General features: G+C 36.1%; 1 long non-coding RNA gene across 1 annotated transcript; it reads right to left on the bottom strand.

Moving 5' to 3' along the window:
- Positions 1-2,376: 2,376 nt before the first annotated feature.
- Positions 2,377-14,447, bottom strand: LOC105466904 (uncharacterized). Its single transcript, XR_011624219.1, has 3 exons — positions 14,355-14,447; positions 3,218-3,333; positions 2,377-2,644 (listed from the first exon to the last, which is right to left on the bottom strand). It is a non-coding gene; the product is annotated as an uncharacterized lncRNA (long non-coding RNA).
- Positions 14,448-15,671: the final 1,224 nt, after the last annotated feature.

The following is a 15,671-nucleotide window of genomic DNA, read 5'->3' as shown; positions in this document are numbered from 1 at the left end:
TATCTTTTCTTTATCTCTTCTGAGTGTGTATTTTCATATATCTGCTCTTCATATTCACGGATTCTTTTTCTGACTAACTCTGCTGTTGAAAGCATCTAAAGAGTCCTGCAGTTCAGCAAGTGTATTCCTCAGTTGCAACATTTTAGTTTCAAGTGTTATTATTTCAATCTCTTTAAGTGTAGTACATATGTACCAGGGAATACTACACAGTCATAAAAAAATGAAATTATATTCTTTGCAGCAACATGGGTGCATCTAGAGGCCATTATTCTAAGCAAAATAATGCAGATTTGGAAAACTAAATACCCTATGTTCTCTCTTAAAAGTAGGAACTAAACATTGAATACACATAGACATAAAGATGGAAGCAATAGACTCTGGGGACTACCAGATTGGGAGGGAGGAAAGAAGATGTGGGTTGAGAAAACACCTATTGAATACTACGCTCAGTACTTAGGTGACAGGATCATTTGTAACCCAAACCTCAGTGTTCCTCAGCATACCCATGTAACAAACCTGTACATGTTCCATTTAATCTATAATAAAAGTTGCAATGATAAAAGAACTTCTCAGTCTAGCTAATGTAAAGCATAATCTCTGTCACTTACCTTTAAGTTATATCAAAAAACATTTTATTCTCTCACCACTTATTCAAATTGTGTATGTTTCAAGAAGTTATTGTATCTTCATTGAATTAACATCTAGATATTTTCTGTCATCTTTGAAAATAAATGTAAAATTTACATAATAAAACTCCTTTTCCAAGTGAAACATTCTGCATAAATTCTTGTTATGTAAAATAGGAAATGGAATAGCTATATAAATAATGATAAGTGAAACCTAATCTCCAAGCCTGTCATGTTCATTTAAATGTGAGATACTCATATGGGTTATTAATAAGGTCTCCTCTCCATGACTTTGAAATCCAAGAGCCAGTTAAAGCTTAAGGCAGAAAACAGCGAAATTTATGAAGGTCATTATAGAGAGGAATATTGATCATGTTCTCTTGAGGAGAGCAACTGTACCTTATTATGCTAATCATCTTACAGCTAGCATAATGCATTGATCTTGACAGATAGTAGGTATTTAATCAACATGTCAACCAGCAAAGAACAAATAACTACTTGTGTAAACATACCACTGTGTGCTAAAGCATGTATGGTACAAGATTTCTACAAAGGACAGGACAAACACTTGGTTCAAGGCAAATATATTAGAGGCCAAATTAAGATAGCAATATACTTTTTAAAATTCATAATGAATACATAAAATAAAGAATAAACACATAAGATATCAATTTTTACCTCTATCATGTTTATTCACTACTGCAAGTATTTATGGGGTAATAACCATAAACCAGATACAGCATTTATAATACATTGTTATATTCCAATATCAATTCTGTATATATTTGGTTAAATAAATTTTAAATGGATATTTCGTCTTTAAATTAAGCATAATTCTCAGTTGCTAAGAGGTGAAGAGGAACAAACTACTGCCTGCACAGTACACCAAAATGCAAGATTTCAGTTGTAGATGGCAGAGCTTCCTTCAGCCCAAGGATATCAGCTTACTTCAGAGCCAATATGTAAAAAATAAGCAAAATCACAAGTTACTTAAGGTTCATATTCTTTATTGTCTGTTGTATTGACTTAACCTGTATCTGAAAAAATACAGTAAAATTCTTCAAAATTCCATATAGAAGCTGAATTCCTCTCAATGTTAACTCATTTTAGGACTAGAAGTCTCTCAGTGTTTGCCTCACCTAGGGTACCAGTTAAATTTTAGGAACCTGACCTTTCTCCTGAGGATTTTATTTTATTTTATTTTATTTTATTTTAGACAGAATCTCGCTCTGTCGCCAGGCTGGAGTGCAGTCGCATGATCTCAGCTCACTGCAACCTCTGCCCCCAGGTTCAAACAATTCTCCTGCCTCAGCCTCCCAAGTAACTGGGATTACAGGCACACTGTAATTTTTGTATTTTTAGTAGAGACGTAGAGACGGGGTTTCACCATCTTGGCCAGGCTGGTCTTGAACTCCTGACCTCGTGGTCCAACCACCTTGACCTCCCAAAGTGCTGGGATTACAGGTGTGAGCCACTGCGCCTGGCCTCTCCTGAAGAATTTGATTCATGAGAACTGGGAGTGTCTTAGGTATCTAAACATTTTATAGCTACTGAAGATAAGTCTGAGAAACATTGTGGTAAGTGACATCATCTATATTATATATTTGTGTAACCACATTGTAAAATCACAATGGTAGAAGTCATTTTAATAAGGTAAAAACCATGCAACACATTTATTGAGCAAAGCTTATAATTGAGAAATATCTATGTTTCATCATTTAAACATATAAACTATTGATTTTTTCAGAGTTTCATCAAATGTTTGAACGTTGACAGAGAATTATAATTTTTAATTTAAGTGATTTTCACATTGCAAGACTATTCCAATTCTTATAGTCTATCCTGCTTCCAAGTAGAATTCATCTACTTCTGTAGGACCTTAAGGCGTTATAGACAAATATTCTGTAGAATCCAACAGCAGAAGGGGATTACAGGAGGAGTCATATGAATGTATACTGTCACAACACAAAGCTCAACATTGGCCCCAATGACTAAAAGTAATTTCCGGGTTACTTTGTCTGTAGAGAGAGGAAAGAAAAAAAAAAAGTTTGTCATATTCCCTCATAGTGTCCAAACTGCTCCTCATTGACTAAACATTTGCAGAAGACATAAGTTTGAGAGCTTAAACTTTATTTCTTCAAACAACTCTACCCTGCTATTTCCCAGACCTTGCACATGTCCTTTCTCTTGCTGTGGAGCTATTATCTCAGTCTCAATTCAGCACAGGGACCTACCCTGAGTTGAGGAAGGAGAGAATAAGAAGGATGCAGTATAACTGTTGAGTCTCTCACTTTACAACATATTGATCCAATTCCAGTTACTATAAAAGATTATACTAAATGAAGTATGTTAACTAACTTGAGTATTTGAAAGCAAGTCAGCTGCACCATGTTCATAGTAAAGTTAACCTACTTTTAGAAATAAGGGTTCCAGGTAAATTCAAGGATGTTTCCTTAAGCTTTAATAGAGCAAAAAAGGATCTGTTTACTGTATACACGGTTGTAGATTAAGAAGAATCCAGTAGTTCCTAGCACACTGACACAGTTATTTCAGCAAATAAGAAAAGAAAATATTTACTATTGTGCTCTTACTTTTGATGAAAGCAAAATGCACATGGGTTACCATAGGTTTTCTTATTAGTTGCACAGATGGGATCACTGTCATAGGTGCAAGAAAATGGTGGATCTGGATATAGGTCACAGTTTGGCTGTAAAATGCAGAGACAAAATAAAAATAATCAGAGAATATACATCTGAAAATAATGTTCTTCATATGGCATTATGAAACACCATATATAAAAAAGGCAATAAAGAATCTATATGTTTTTATTAAAGGCTTGTAACGAAACCTTGTGAACAGAAATAAAAATATATTTTTTTCATAAACTTTGTAGACCTCCCTATTAATTGCTTTTCTCAAATCTCATTCTGTTACTGTTTCAGAGGTAAACATTAAACTCAATTTCTACTTATTATTTAGGGTTTTTTAATAGTTTAATCTTACATGCATTTTTGTTTTCTAAAAATATGCTAGCAAGTATAGATTTCTTTCATTGAAAGCTTTCACAATTGCTTACTGACATTGTATAAATCCTAATGTTTAACACATTAATGAGGTAAATTATTATATCCTTATTTGAGTCAATCATACACTGCTAGCAAAAGAACTATCATATTTTGTGAACATTTTTATATATTACTATATTTTGTATGCTAAGATTTTAAGATTTTTCGATCTATGTTAAAGCCTAACATTTTCTTCCATTGTTGATGTTGAGAAGTTGGCTGACAATTTAATTGTATAACTCTTACTTTTCTCTGGGTACTCTTAAGACCACTTTTTAAAATTCATCGATTTGTAGCTTTATTACAATGGATTTAGATGTGATTCTCAAACAAATTTTTATTAGAATGCATTTAGACTCTTAAATCTATTCATAATTGCCAAAAAGCAGAAAAAACTTAAATGTCCATCACCTGATAAATGGATAAATAAATGTGATGTATCTTCAATCAATGGGACATGTATTGATGGATAAAAAGAAATGAAGTACCAATTCATGCTGCAATATGAGGACAATTGAAAGCATTATTCTAAGTGAAGAAGCCAATCACAAATAACACATAACACATAAGTGTATGAAATGTCTAGAAAAGGTAAATCTACAGAGACAGAAATTACATTAGTGGTTCCCTGGAGTGAGAAGTGCAGTGAATGGTGACTAACAGTAAGTGGGCACATGGAACCTAATCATAGTGATATAAAATGTTCTAAAAATCAATTACGGTGATGATTTCACTGCTTGGTAAATTAATTTTTTAAAAGATTAAAATTTATTTTAACTGGGTGAATTACATGGTATGTAAAATACGTCTCAGTAAATTTATTAATATAAAACATACACTGATAGAAAATAACATATTTTTTAATAAATGCATTTAACTTCCAAGTAGCCCAAATGCAACAGGGACCACCTTAATCTATTAACCTTCCAAAAACAATATTAATTAACAACAAGAACTAATAAAACCACGTAAGTCACTTGTAATCAGCATAGCTAGAAGACAGAATAAATAAGAATACTAACTTCCCATTACGCATACATACAAAAACAATCACCAAACTTCAGTAGGATTATTACTTGACCTCCCAGTGCAAGGAAGCCTCTTGCAGAGAACAGCGGGTGGGAGAACAGGGATTGAAGGGAGGGCAATAGAAGGAAAAAGAAAACCTACAAAGAGAGAAGAGGGCAACTGAAGATCTAAGAGTCAGCTCATATCTGCCAAAGAAAGCCCATCATTTGCTAAAAACTATAAAAGAGAACTGCCACCAGTACAACTGCATGTTTAAGGGAAAGACATTAAAAGTAACTGAGATTCAAGGTGGGAGTCTCAGAAAGGCATTACCTTTCCATGAAGAAAACAAAAAATTAAGCAGGGATGGAGTGGAGAAAGGTATCCTCCAGGGTGGCAAAAGTAAAAAGAAGCACATATAGGACCTTTGGAACAATGCAGTAACATAGATAACCACACAGGGCAGCAGGATAACAACACGCACACATACTCACCTCTCATCACCTCACTGAAGTAACTACATTTTGCCCTATTGATTGAAGAGGGCACTAGGTACCTTATAAACCCACCCATATTGACAACCACTGTATCCATAATAACATAGGGGAAAAATGTGGTCTTTATCTATAGAAAACATTTATAAGACAAAAATAAATAAGTAAAAATACTGAGAATCACATAGCTCAGCTGAAACTCCGTAGCCTGAAACACAGAATACTCTGAAGCAGAAGAAAAGCTTAATGAAACACTCAAAACAAAATGAATTAAATAACATCTGACAAGTATTTGGGGACAATAAGACAAACTCCATATATATCTAAAATTGAGGCCCTGGATAAAACTGATCTGTTAAAAAAAAATATGTGAAACAACCCTTGATTGAAATCAGGGAAGAGATATCAGGTAAAAATGAACATACTTCAGAAAAAAAATTCAGTTAAAAGTGTCCAATTAAGAATAGATTTCAATAAATATCACAGCAAAAGAAAAATCATGCTTACTCAAGCAATATTGAGCTGTACTTTAGCAATTTACTAATGAGCAAAGTTCTCCAAACAAAAGATTACGGAGCAACGTTTGCCAAAGGAATGATTGTGAGTGTTTAAATATTTAATTCTGATTTTATATAAAACACAAGTGAATAAAATGTGAAAAATATATACATTTTTATTCTGAAAAAGTAAAATTATGCAATTTTTAAATACAAGAAAGGAAAAATAGAGAGTATAGTGAAGGTCATTGTTTTTCTATAGTAAATAGGTAAGAGGAAACAAATGCCATGAAACCCAAGCAAGCCAGACACTCAATACATAAATAAATATTTTAACAAACTGAGAACTACATGAATTTAAAAGGTATAAGACTAATTACTAGAACAAAAATGAAAATGATATCAATGTTAAATGCTTCATTGAACATAAAAAGAAAGAAAACAAATTACACAAGAAGCACCAATAATAGAGCATTAAAAAGCATAGTAATTTTAACAACACATTATATAACATTATTGAGACCAAATGTATCTATCTGTCATATCAATAAGCACACATGGACCATACTTATCAATTAAAATAAACAGATTTTCACTTTGGCATATATAACAGTACCTACTCTATGCTATATATATGATATACTCCCAAAACTAAGTGAATTTTATAATTAAAAATTTTAAAAATAGGCAAATATGTGCCAAGGATAAGGATAAAATTAAAAATCCTGTGTTGTACTTCCACTATCAGACAAAGTAGAGTTCAAGTCAAAAGTCATTAAATAGGCTGGGCGCGGTGGCTCACGACTGTAATCCCAACACTTTGGGAGGCTGAGTCAGGCGGATCACGAGGTCAAGAGATCAAGACCATCCTGGCTAATATGGTGAAATCCCAACTCTACTAAAAATACAAAAAATTAGCTGGGCGTGGTGACATGCACCTGCAATCCCAGCTACTCGGGAGGTTGAGGCAGGAGAATCACTTGAACCAGGGAAGCAGAGGTTGCAGTGAGACAAGATCACGCCACTGCACTCCAGCCTGGGTGACAGAGCGAGACTCTATTTCAAAAAAAAAGTCATTAAATATGACAAAGAGTGATACTTTGTAATGCTAAGAGCTGCAATTCTCAAGGAAGGCACAACAGTTACTGAGATAGGAGGTGGGACTTGACTCCAGAGGCAGGGCTTGAACACTGGATCAGATTGAGGACTAGCTAAAACAGGGCAAAAGTAACTTTCAATCAGACATGCCCACCAGTGTGCCACGTCAAGTTTGTGTTGCCATGGCAACAACCAGGCATTACCAACCCTTTCCATGGCAATGACACAATGACCCAAGGGTTACTATCTCTTTCCTAGAAATTTCTGCACAAACCTCTCCTTTATCTGCATGCAATTTAAAGTGCATATAAGTGTGACTGCTAAATTGCCCTGAGCCTACTCTCTCTGTCTGTAGGGTAGCCCTGCTCTGCAGGAGCAGTCACAGAACCATAACACTGCTGGAGCTGTAACACTGCCTCTTCAATAAAGCTCTTTTCTTTTACCTCTGGCTTGCCCTTCAATTTTTTCCTGAGCAAAGCCAAGAGCCCTCATGGGCTAAGCCCTGTTTTGATGCTTGCCTGCCGTGCATCAGCTTGGCGCCTAATGTGGGGTGAAGAAAAAAGATACCTTCATGAGAGATGGTAGTTGGTGATCCTAGTGTGTCAGTCTAGGAGTCAGCGATCAGCCAGATGCAGTTAGCCAGCAAGGGGACAGTGATTATAGGACAGGAAGGCAACTGGCAGGATGGCAGTTGGCAGGGCGGTGATCAGTCAGCAGGACAAGAAGTCAAGAGGCAGCAAAACAGTTTTAACACCAACACTAACCATCTTTTTCCCTGGCAGGTAGTGGAGCCAGTCAGATGGGCAAATGGACTGTAGTGCTGCTGCGATGTGAAGTGCCTACCTCTCTACCTGGCAGCCCCGTAGGTTACTGCCTAGTGCAGGTGCCCCCACTGCAGCCTCCAAGGAGAACTCACCCAAAGTGAGATATCCTGGAAAGATCTCACCCAGGTCCCATGTGATAGGTGAGTCAGCACCATTCCAGCGCCATTTCACTCACCAGATGAGTAAGTATCTCTTCTCATTCCACCCCCATATTATGGGGAGAAGAAAATCAAAGCCTTTGGCTAGGTGATCGGTTGGAAGTCCCTCATTGTTTGCCCTAAAGCACATTCTTGTCACCACTTCCCCTGGTTTTTTCTCTTCTGACTCCATTGTATTGTTCCATCAGTCATTTTATTTTCAGTCCTAAGATGTGTACAGTCTTACGTTTGCTTTTTTAACTTTCTGTTAATTGTATGTGGGCAACTAAGGCAGGACACTGGTTGTGAGAGGTCCCCCATTGTGTTGACTGTGGGATAACAGAGTCACGTTGTTCTGTGACCCCAACTTGTTCTTGGGTTCACTGTTGGCTGCCCATGGTTACCCCAAGGTTTTTGCCATTTGGTGAGGGGACCCTCATTGGCTGAAACTTGGGCATTCTGAGTTTTCAGCACTGATATTTTGGCTGCCCCCTAGATTCTCCGGAGTAGTCAATGTTGACATTTCCCTCTAGGATTGTTGGTTATAGCCCCTCTGCCTAGGGAAATATTGGTCTTGCCTTTTTCTGCCCTCGAGTTAAACATATTTTCCTAATAGCTAGTTTCTAGTCCTTTCCTGTGTGCTGTCCTAACAACTTCCTTGCTCAACCCTCTCTTAATCAAAGGAACTGGGAGTTCTCAGGCACCTGGTCTGATGAACAGCCTCCTATAGTGGTAAACAGGTAGACACTAGAGTATTTTTTTCAATATCTTCACTACGGGTAGGTTCTCTAGCAGGTCAGAGCCTCTGAGGTCTCCTTCGGGGCAATGCTGTTTACCTTTCTTTTCCTCCATTCCACAGTCCCCATTTGATTAGCCCCTCTCTCTGCATAAGCCTCGATCTCTATGATCTCTATAGAATTTAGGCTTAACATCCAGTTGCTAATTTAAGGCTCCTAATCTGCTTCTGTAACTCCTTGCTATCTAAAGAAAGTGAGAAGATAAAAGGGAAAAGTAAGTAGGCGTTTGCTAAACTTCGGCTAACTGAAACCTCTTGTGGTGAGCCTTACAAGACATGGGGACAACAGCAAGCATCCCAAAAGACTCATCACTGGATGTCTTTTAGGCAACTGGAATAAGTTTAGATTAATAGACGAGGTGAAAAAGAAAAAAAATTCATTTTCTATTACAATAATGTTAAGGTTCAATACGAATTGGCCAACCAACAGATTTGGCCTAGATATGGTTCTTCACATTATAATGATGTTGTACAATTAGATTTGTTTTGTAAAATAGAAATAAAATGGGAAAAAAAGTTGTCTGTGTGCAGGTTTTTTACGACCCTCTGTCAGGATCCTAACTTAAGGGCTAACTGTAATATGTTTCTGGCTCGTGATATTCCCATGTATCCAGAAGCCACATTAGATAACTTAGATGACCCCCTCCTTGCTGCATCCCCTAAGAGGTCTGTGTGCCCCACTTCAGAGCCTCCCAAGTCCCCTAGTGCTGTGGTGAGCCCCACTAGGTATGTAGTGCAGGATTCCACCCCAAGGTCATCAGGAAACCCTCCCCATTTATCCAACAAATTCTGATCCCTATACCCCACTGCTGGGGGAAGTAAGACCAACCAGTACTACCAGAAGTGGGGCCCCATATCAGTTCCCCAAATCAAACTTGTGTCCATTGTGGGAGGTAGCTGATGGAGATGGAGGAACAGTCAGTATGTGCCTTTTTCCATGTCTGATTTGGCTTCATGCAAGGAAAGATTTGGTCAGTTTTCAGAGGACACAGGGACGTTTGTAGAGGAGTTTGTTAAGTTTACTATGTCTTTTGATTTAACTTGGCATGACATGCAGATATTATTGTCCACTTGTACTGTAGAGGAAAAACAAAGACTCTAGGTCCTGCTCATAAACATGCAGATGGAGTGGATGCGTGAAATCCAGGACATGTCATTTACCATGTGGGAGGAGCTGCAGTTCTAGATGTAGACCCTCAGTGGGATTACCAGAGAGGATCTCAAGATCTTGAATGCAGACGTCATATGTTAACTTATTTAATAGACTGGATGAAAAAGCATGTGGTTAAGCAAGTCAATTATGATAAGGTGAGAGAAATAACTCAGGAAAAAGAAAAAACTCGTGCTCCATTTCAGGGCTGTTTAGTTGAGGCACTCAGGAAACACACTAACAAAGACCCAGACTCCGCAGAAGGGTCAGCTCTCTTGGGTGTGCATTTTACTACTATCTGCCCCTGACATTAGAAGGAAGTTACAAAACATAGCAATGGGATCCCAAACCCTCATGAGCCAACTCTTAAACATTGCTTTTGAGGTTTACAATAAAGGGACATGGCAGAGAAGATGCAAAAACCAAAAGAATTGGCCCAAAAGCACAATTTTTAGTGGCTGCCTTAGGCCTCCTGCTGCCTCAGAGTTACTCACTTCAAGAAAATGCAGTGAGATCAATGTCTGGAACACTCAGACGACAGTTCCCTACTTGCTGGCTTCTAGGCCAAAATCAGCATGCCCTCTGGAAGCAAGAAGGCCACTGGAAGAAAGATAGCACCAACCATAAGAGGAATTCTGAGTGACCTAGGCCCAAAATGGCTGAGAAAGTGGAGGACTGTCAGGGTCTGAGGTCCTCTAAGGCTACCACTGGACACTTTGCCATCTCCACAGAGGAGATGTGGTAGGCGAAAATACTGAGTTCTTATTGGATACAGGAACAGCCTACTCAGTTTTAACTCATTTCTCAGGGCCACTGTCTTCCCACTCTTGTGAAGTAACAAGAATTGATTAGGAGCCAAAATTTAGGAGATTCACTCACCCCACTGGTTACACCATGGAGGACCATATGTTTTTCCACAGGTTTTTGCTCATGCATGAGTGTTCTATCCCTCTACTGCGGAGAGACTTACCTTGACAATTATAGGCCATAGTTTGTTTGGGGTGTCTCATGAGAAGTCAACAGGCGAAGGAGCACTTTTCCCATCTCTGAGTGTTTGCCTTAACACAGACGAGGAAAAGACCTCCTTTCCACCACATACTGCTTCCCAAGTAGAATCCTCTGTTTTGGACATGGAAGGTCCAAGCAGAACTGCTAATGTACCCCAGTCCGGGTGGTTTTAAAACCTAGTGTTAATTACCCATAGAAAAAACAGTATCTTCTGTTACCTAAGGCTCAGAGGGGCATCCATTTCCTAATAATGAACTTTCTAAAGTATATAATATTACAATCCTGTCAGTTTCCATGTAATGCCCCCATTTAACCTGTAAAGAAACCAAATGGGGAATGCATTACAGGGTCTAAGGGCAGCTAATGAGGCAGTGGTCCCAATTCACCCAAAATTTTTTAATCCTTACACAATATTGACCCAAGTCCTTGAAGATGCTCATTGGTTCACAGTGTTACACTTAAAGTATGCTTTCTTTTGTATATCTGTACACCCAGACTCCCAGTATATTTTTGTTTTTGAATGAGCTGATCCAGACACTCATGCTGAATCTCAGTTTACCTGGACAGTCCTTCCCTAAAGTTTTAGGGATAGTCCTCATCTCTTTGGACTTAATTATCCAAAGAGTTAAAGGCGTTAAAGGAACTACAGCTAACTAATGGGTTTCTCTTGCAATGTGTAGATAACTTAATAGTTTCTAGGCCTACTAGGGAAGACTGACAGAAACACAATCAAAGTTAGAGAAATCTTTTTTAAAATGACAACAAAGATAATAAAATAGCTAGGAATACAGTTAACAAGTAATGGGTGAATCTTATATGAAGAATAATAAAATTTTCCCCCAAACCACAAATGTATACTTGGACAATTGGAAAGATATTTTATGTTCTTGGATAAGATTATTGAACATCTTTAAGTGATGTCTATTTTACAATGTAAAAATAGATATTCAACAATAGAAAAATGCTGGAAAACAATAGCTATAGGCTGGGTGAAGTTTCTTTACTGGATATTGAGATATTTTGTAAATTTCTATAATTTGAAAAATATCTTACAGATCAAATAAGCAGGTACAAAAGCAGGGTAGAATAGAAAGTCAATAAACACACCAAAGTGCATTTGGAAATTTAGTATATGCTAAAGGTGACACGTCAAGTCACCGTCCCAAAGATGGACATTTTAATAAATGATCCAGGGAAAATTTATTTGTTGTTTAGAAAAGATATAATTTGAGATAAATTTCATATTATGGCTAAAAATAACTCCAAGGATATCAGAGAGTTAAGTGTCAACATGAAACAACAAAAACACTAGAAGCCAACAAGAATGAACCTCTAAAACTAGAAGGTTGGAAATTTTCTAAATATAATCCAAAATCTATTTTTATGTAGAAAAAGAATGAAAAATTTAACTACCTAAAATGTTTGCATGGTAAACAAACACGATAATCAAGTTATAAAACACTGTCAATATTTTTGACATGATAGCATAATAAAGTAATTATAACATTCAAACTCATAAACAAAAAGGGGTTTTAAAAAATTAATGCCCAAGATAAAACTTTTAAAATATATGAACAAAAACTTTCCTCTAGAACTTGGAGAAATGCTTCTGAAATACGTGAAAAGATGTTCAATTTTAGCATATTTAGAAAAATAAAAATAAAAATTTTATGATCACTTAAAAAGATCTACAGAAATTTAAAATCCTTGACAAAGAAGGCAACCCCATTTACAATACCTGTAAAAAAATAAAATACCAAGGAATATAATTTATGACAGAGACAAAATATATCTACAAGGAAAACTACAAAATACTGATAAAATAAATTATAAAAGACACAAAAGAGTAGATAAACTTCCCATGCTTAAAGACCGAAAAAATTAGTATTATTAAAATAACCGTATTTCCCAAAGTAATCTTCAGATTCAGTGCAACTCCTATAAAAATACCAATATTGTCATTTTTCACAGAAATAATGAAAACAATTCTAAAATTCATGTGGAAACAAGAAAAAGAATGAATAATCAAAGCCATAGTAAGCACGAAAAAAACAAAAACAAAAACAACATTGGTCTGGGCGAAGAACTCATGACCAAAATCTCAACAGCAAATGTAACAAAAACAAAATAAATAAATACAACCTAATTAAACTAAAAAGCCTCTGAAAAGCAAAACAAATAACAAAGTGAACAGACAACCTTTAGAATGGGAGAAAATACCTACATACTATGACTCTTACAGGAGATTAATATCCAGAATTTACAAAGAATTCAAATAACTGAACAACCAAAATCTAATAATCTCATCAAAAATTGGGAAAGGACAAAAATAGACATTATACAAAAGAAGACATACAAATGGCCAACAGGCATATGAAAAAATGCTCAACATCACTAATCACCAGAGAACTGCAAATTAAAGTCACAAGGAGATACCATATTAAACCAGTCAGAATGGTTATTACTAAAAAAACAGAAATAACAGATGTTGATGAGAATTTGAGGAAAAGGCAACTCTTATACACTGTTGATGGGAATGTAAATTGGTACAATTTCTATGGAAACCAGTATGGAGATTTCTCACAGAACTAAACCAGAACTGCTATTTGATTCAGCAATCCCACTACTGGGAATCTACCAAAAGGAAAATAAATCATTATATCAAAACACTACCTGCAATCATATGTTTGTCATAGCACTATTCAAATTAGGAAAGATATGAAATCAACTCAGTGTCCATCCACAGATGACTGGACAAAGAAAATGTGGCATATATACAAAATGGAATACTATTCATCCATAAGAAAGATGTCATGTCTTTTGCAGCAACATGGATTGAACTGGAGGCCAATATCTCAAGTGAAATAAGTCAAAGAAAGACAAACACTGCATGTTCTCACTTGTAAGTAGAAGCTTTATGTACAAGGACACAAAGTATGGAATAATAGACCATGGAGACTCTGAAAGGTGGGCAGGGGAGGATGATGAGAAATCATTTAATGATACAATGTAATTTATTGTATGATGGATAATCTAAAAACCCTGACTTCACCACTACAAAACCTGTGCATGTAACAAAATTACACATGTAACCCATAAAGTTACACAAATTAAGGGGACATCCTTGACAGGCCACTTTGGTGACAAGGCTGTGGAGGCCAAGGCACTCTCGTTGTTAATGAGAATGAAAATGAGGACAACCCTTATAAAGGATACTTTTTCCAATGTAGTAACATTTATGGCAATATCTAGAAAAATTACATATATTTTTAAATTTTATCCTAGTACTCCCACATCTAGAAATTTATTTTGAAAATACATATTCACACTTTTATTCAATGAAACATTATTTGTAATTGTAAAATCTTAGAGACAATTTACACGCTAGTATAACAGACTGGATTATCTTGTATTTCCACAAAATAGAGTACCATACAGCTAGTAAATAAGGAAGGATGCCTGCAGGAATAAGAGCAAATCTGTAGTGATGGAATTTCTATATCTCCTCCTGGAGACGGTCAATAACTTAGTGTTTTACTTTATAATACATACTTTTTTGTGAGCATTTTTCTACAGAACAGTTCATTTTTCAATAACAACATTTTACAAATAACGTGTTTTCTACATTCTAAAAACTTAGAGGTCACTTACTGGCGTCATGACATCAGGCAACTCAGACAATACAGCATCTGCACAAATAAAAGAGATTTTAAATAATCTGGTATCTCTTATTATACATCCTCATCTATTTTAAGAGGACATCAATGCAGGTCTTTCAATGAGGAAACTATAAGGCACAAAGTGAGCCTTCTCTGGCACTGACTGTATTTGACAAAGTCAATTGCAACAGTGAAAAAAGCCTTGAATCTGATAGTTGAAATAATACTGTCTCGAATGCATTCTATCATTTAAACCTGCAATACTGTCCCTTGAAGATATTATTTTATTTTTTACATTTTCTAAATGAGGAAACTGAATATAAAGGAAGACTATGACTCCCAAATATGAAGGGAATTTATAAGTACTCGAAGTCAAGATTTCACCTCTATTTTCAATGCTTTTCTCAATGCCAGTACAATTGCCTGGCAATGATGCTAATAAACAATAATTTTTTTAAGGCAGACTAATTGTACCAAAAGTTATCAGTGAAGACTGGCGTGATACAATACTTTGATGTTAGAAATGATGACTGAAAGTATCAGATCTGGAAGTTTGTTCTAATCAATTTCATTGGAGAATACAATCTAAAAAGCAGGGAAAGAATTTAAATACTTTAGCTAAATTCAGTGGTCATTTCTATTCATGTAGAGTTTCTCCTTTCTTATAATATGGGGAGGGATCCACCAATGTAATTTTAAAAAGGCATCTGTCATCTGTTTATTTGATTTACCAATTCAAGTATAATAAAATTTTTTTAAAAATCTAGCTCTAAGGGACATCAAATCTTGCCTGAATTTTCTAGGACATGAGAAATGCCCTTACAAGGAATAGAAAATGTACTCACCAGAACAAAGATAGAATGCCAGCATGATAAAACTGGTTTTTATCCACAATGAGAAGTGAGCCATCTGAACTTCTCAGTCACCCTGAAAGACATTTCTACAGAAACGTTCAGAATTTTTATGACATGAGCCCCATAAACCTTCACTGAACAGAATTGGAAAAGGGACTACCTCCTGTACCCTACCACTTGAGGGAAGAGTTACAACCCTTGAGATTCTATATTCCTTTACTCTTCATTAGGAAAGACTATTCCCTTTGCTCCTCCACCCCTAAAATCAACAAGAAATAAGCACAATAACAAATAAATATGGATAACTGCTCAAGATAACATTCTGTGTGGCATTTAATATTACATGCAATTTTGAGAGTTCAAATTGTCCTTCATAGAAGCTGGAATAGTTATTATGAGAAGGACATGATGTGGAGAAAGCCTGAGAGCAATTCAATACATACAAGTCACCGTAA

Source organism: Macaca nemestrina, chromosome 6 (assembly GCF_043159975.1).
Source record: "Macaca nemestrina isolate mMacNem1 chromosome 6, mMacNem.hap1, whole genome shotgun sequence".
NCBI classification, from domain to species: domain Eukaryota; kingdom Metazoa; phylum Chordata; class Mammalia; order Primates; family Cercopithecidae; genus Macaca; species Macaca nemestrina.
Note: the sequence above shows the minus strand (reverse complement) of the source record. Positions and strands in the feature narration are given on the sequence as shown.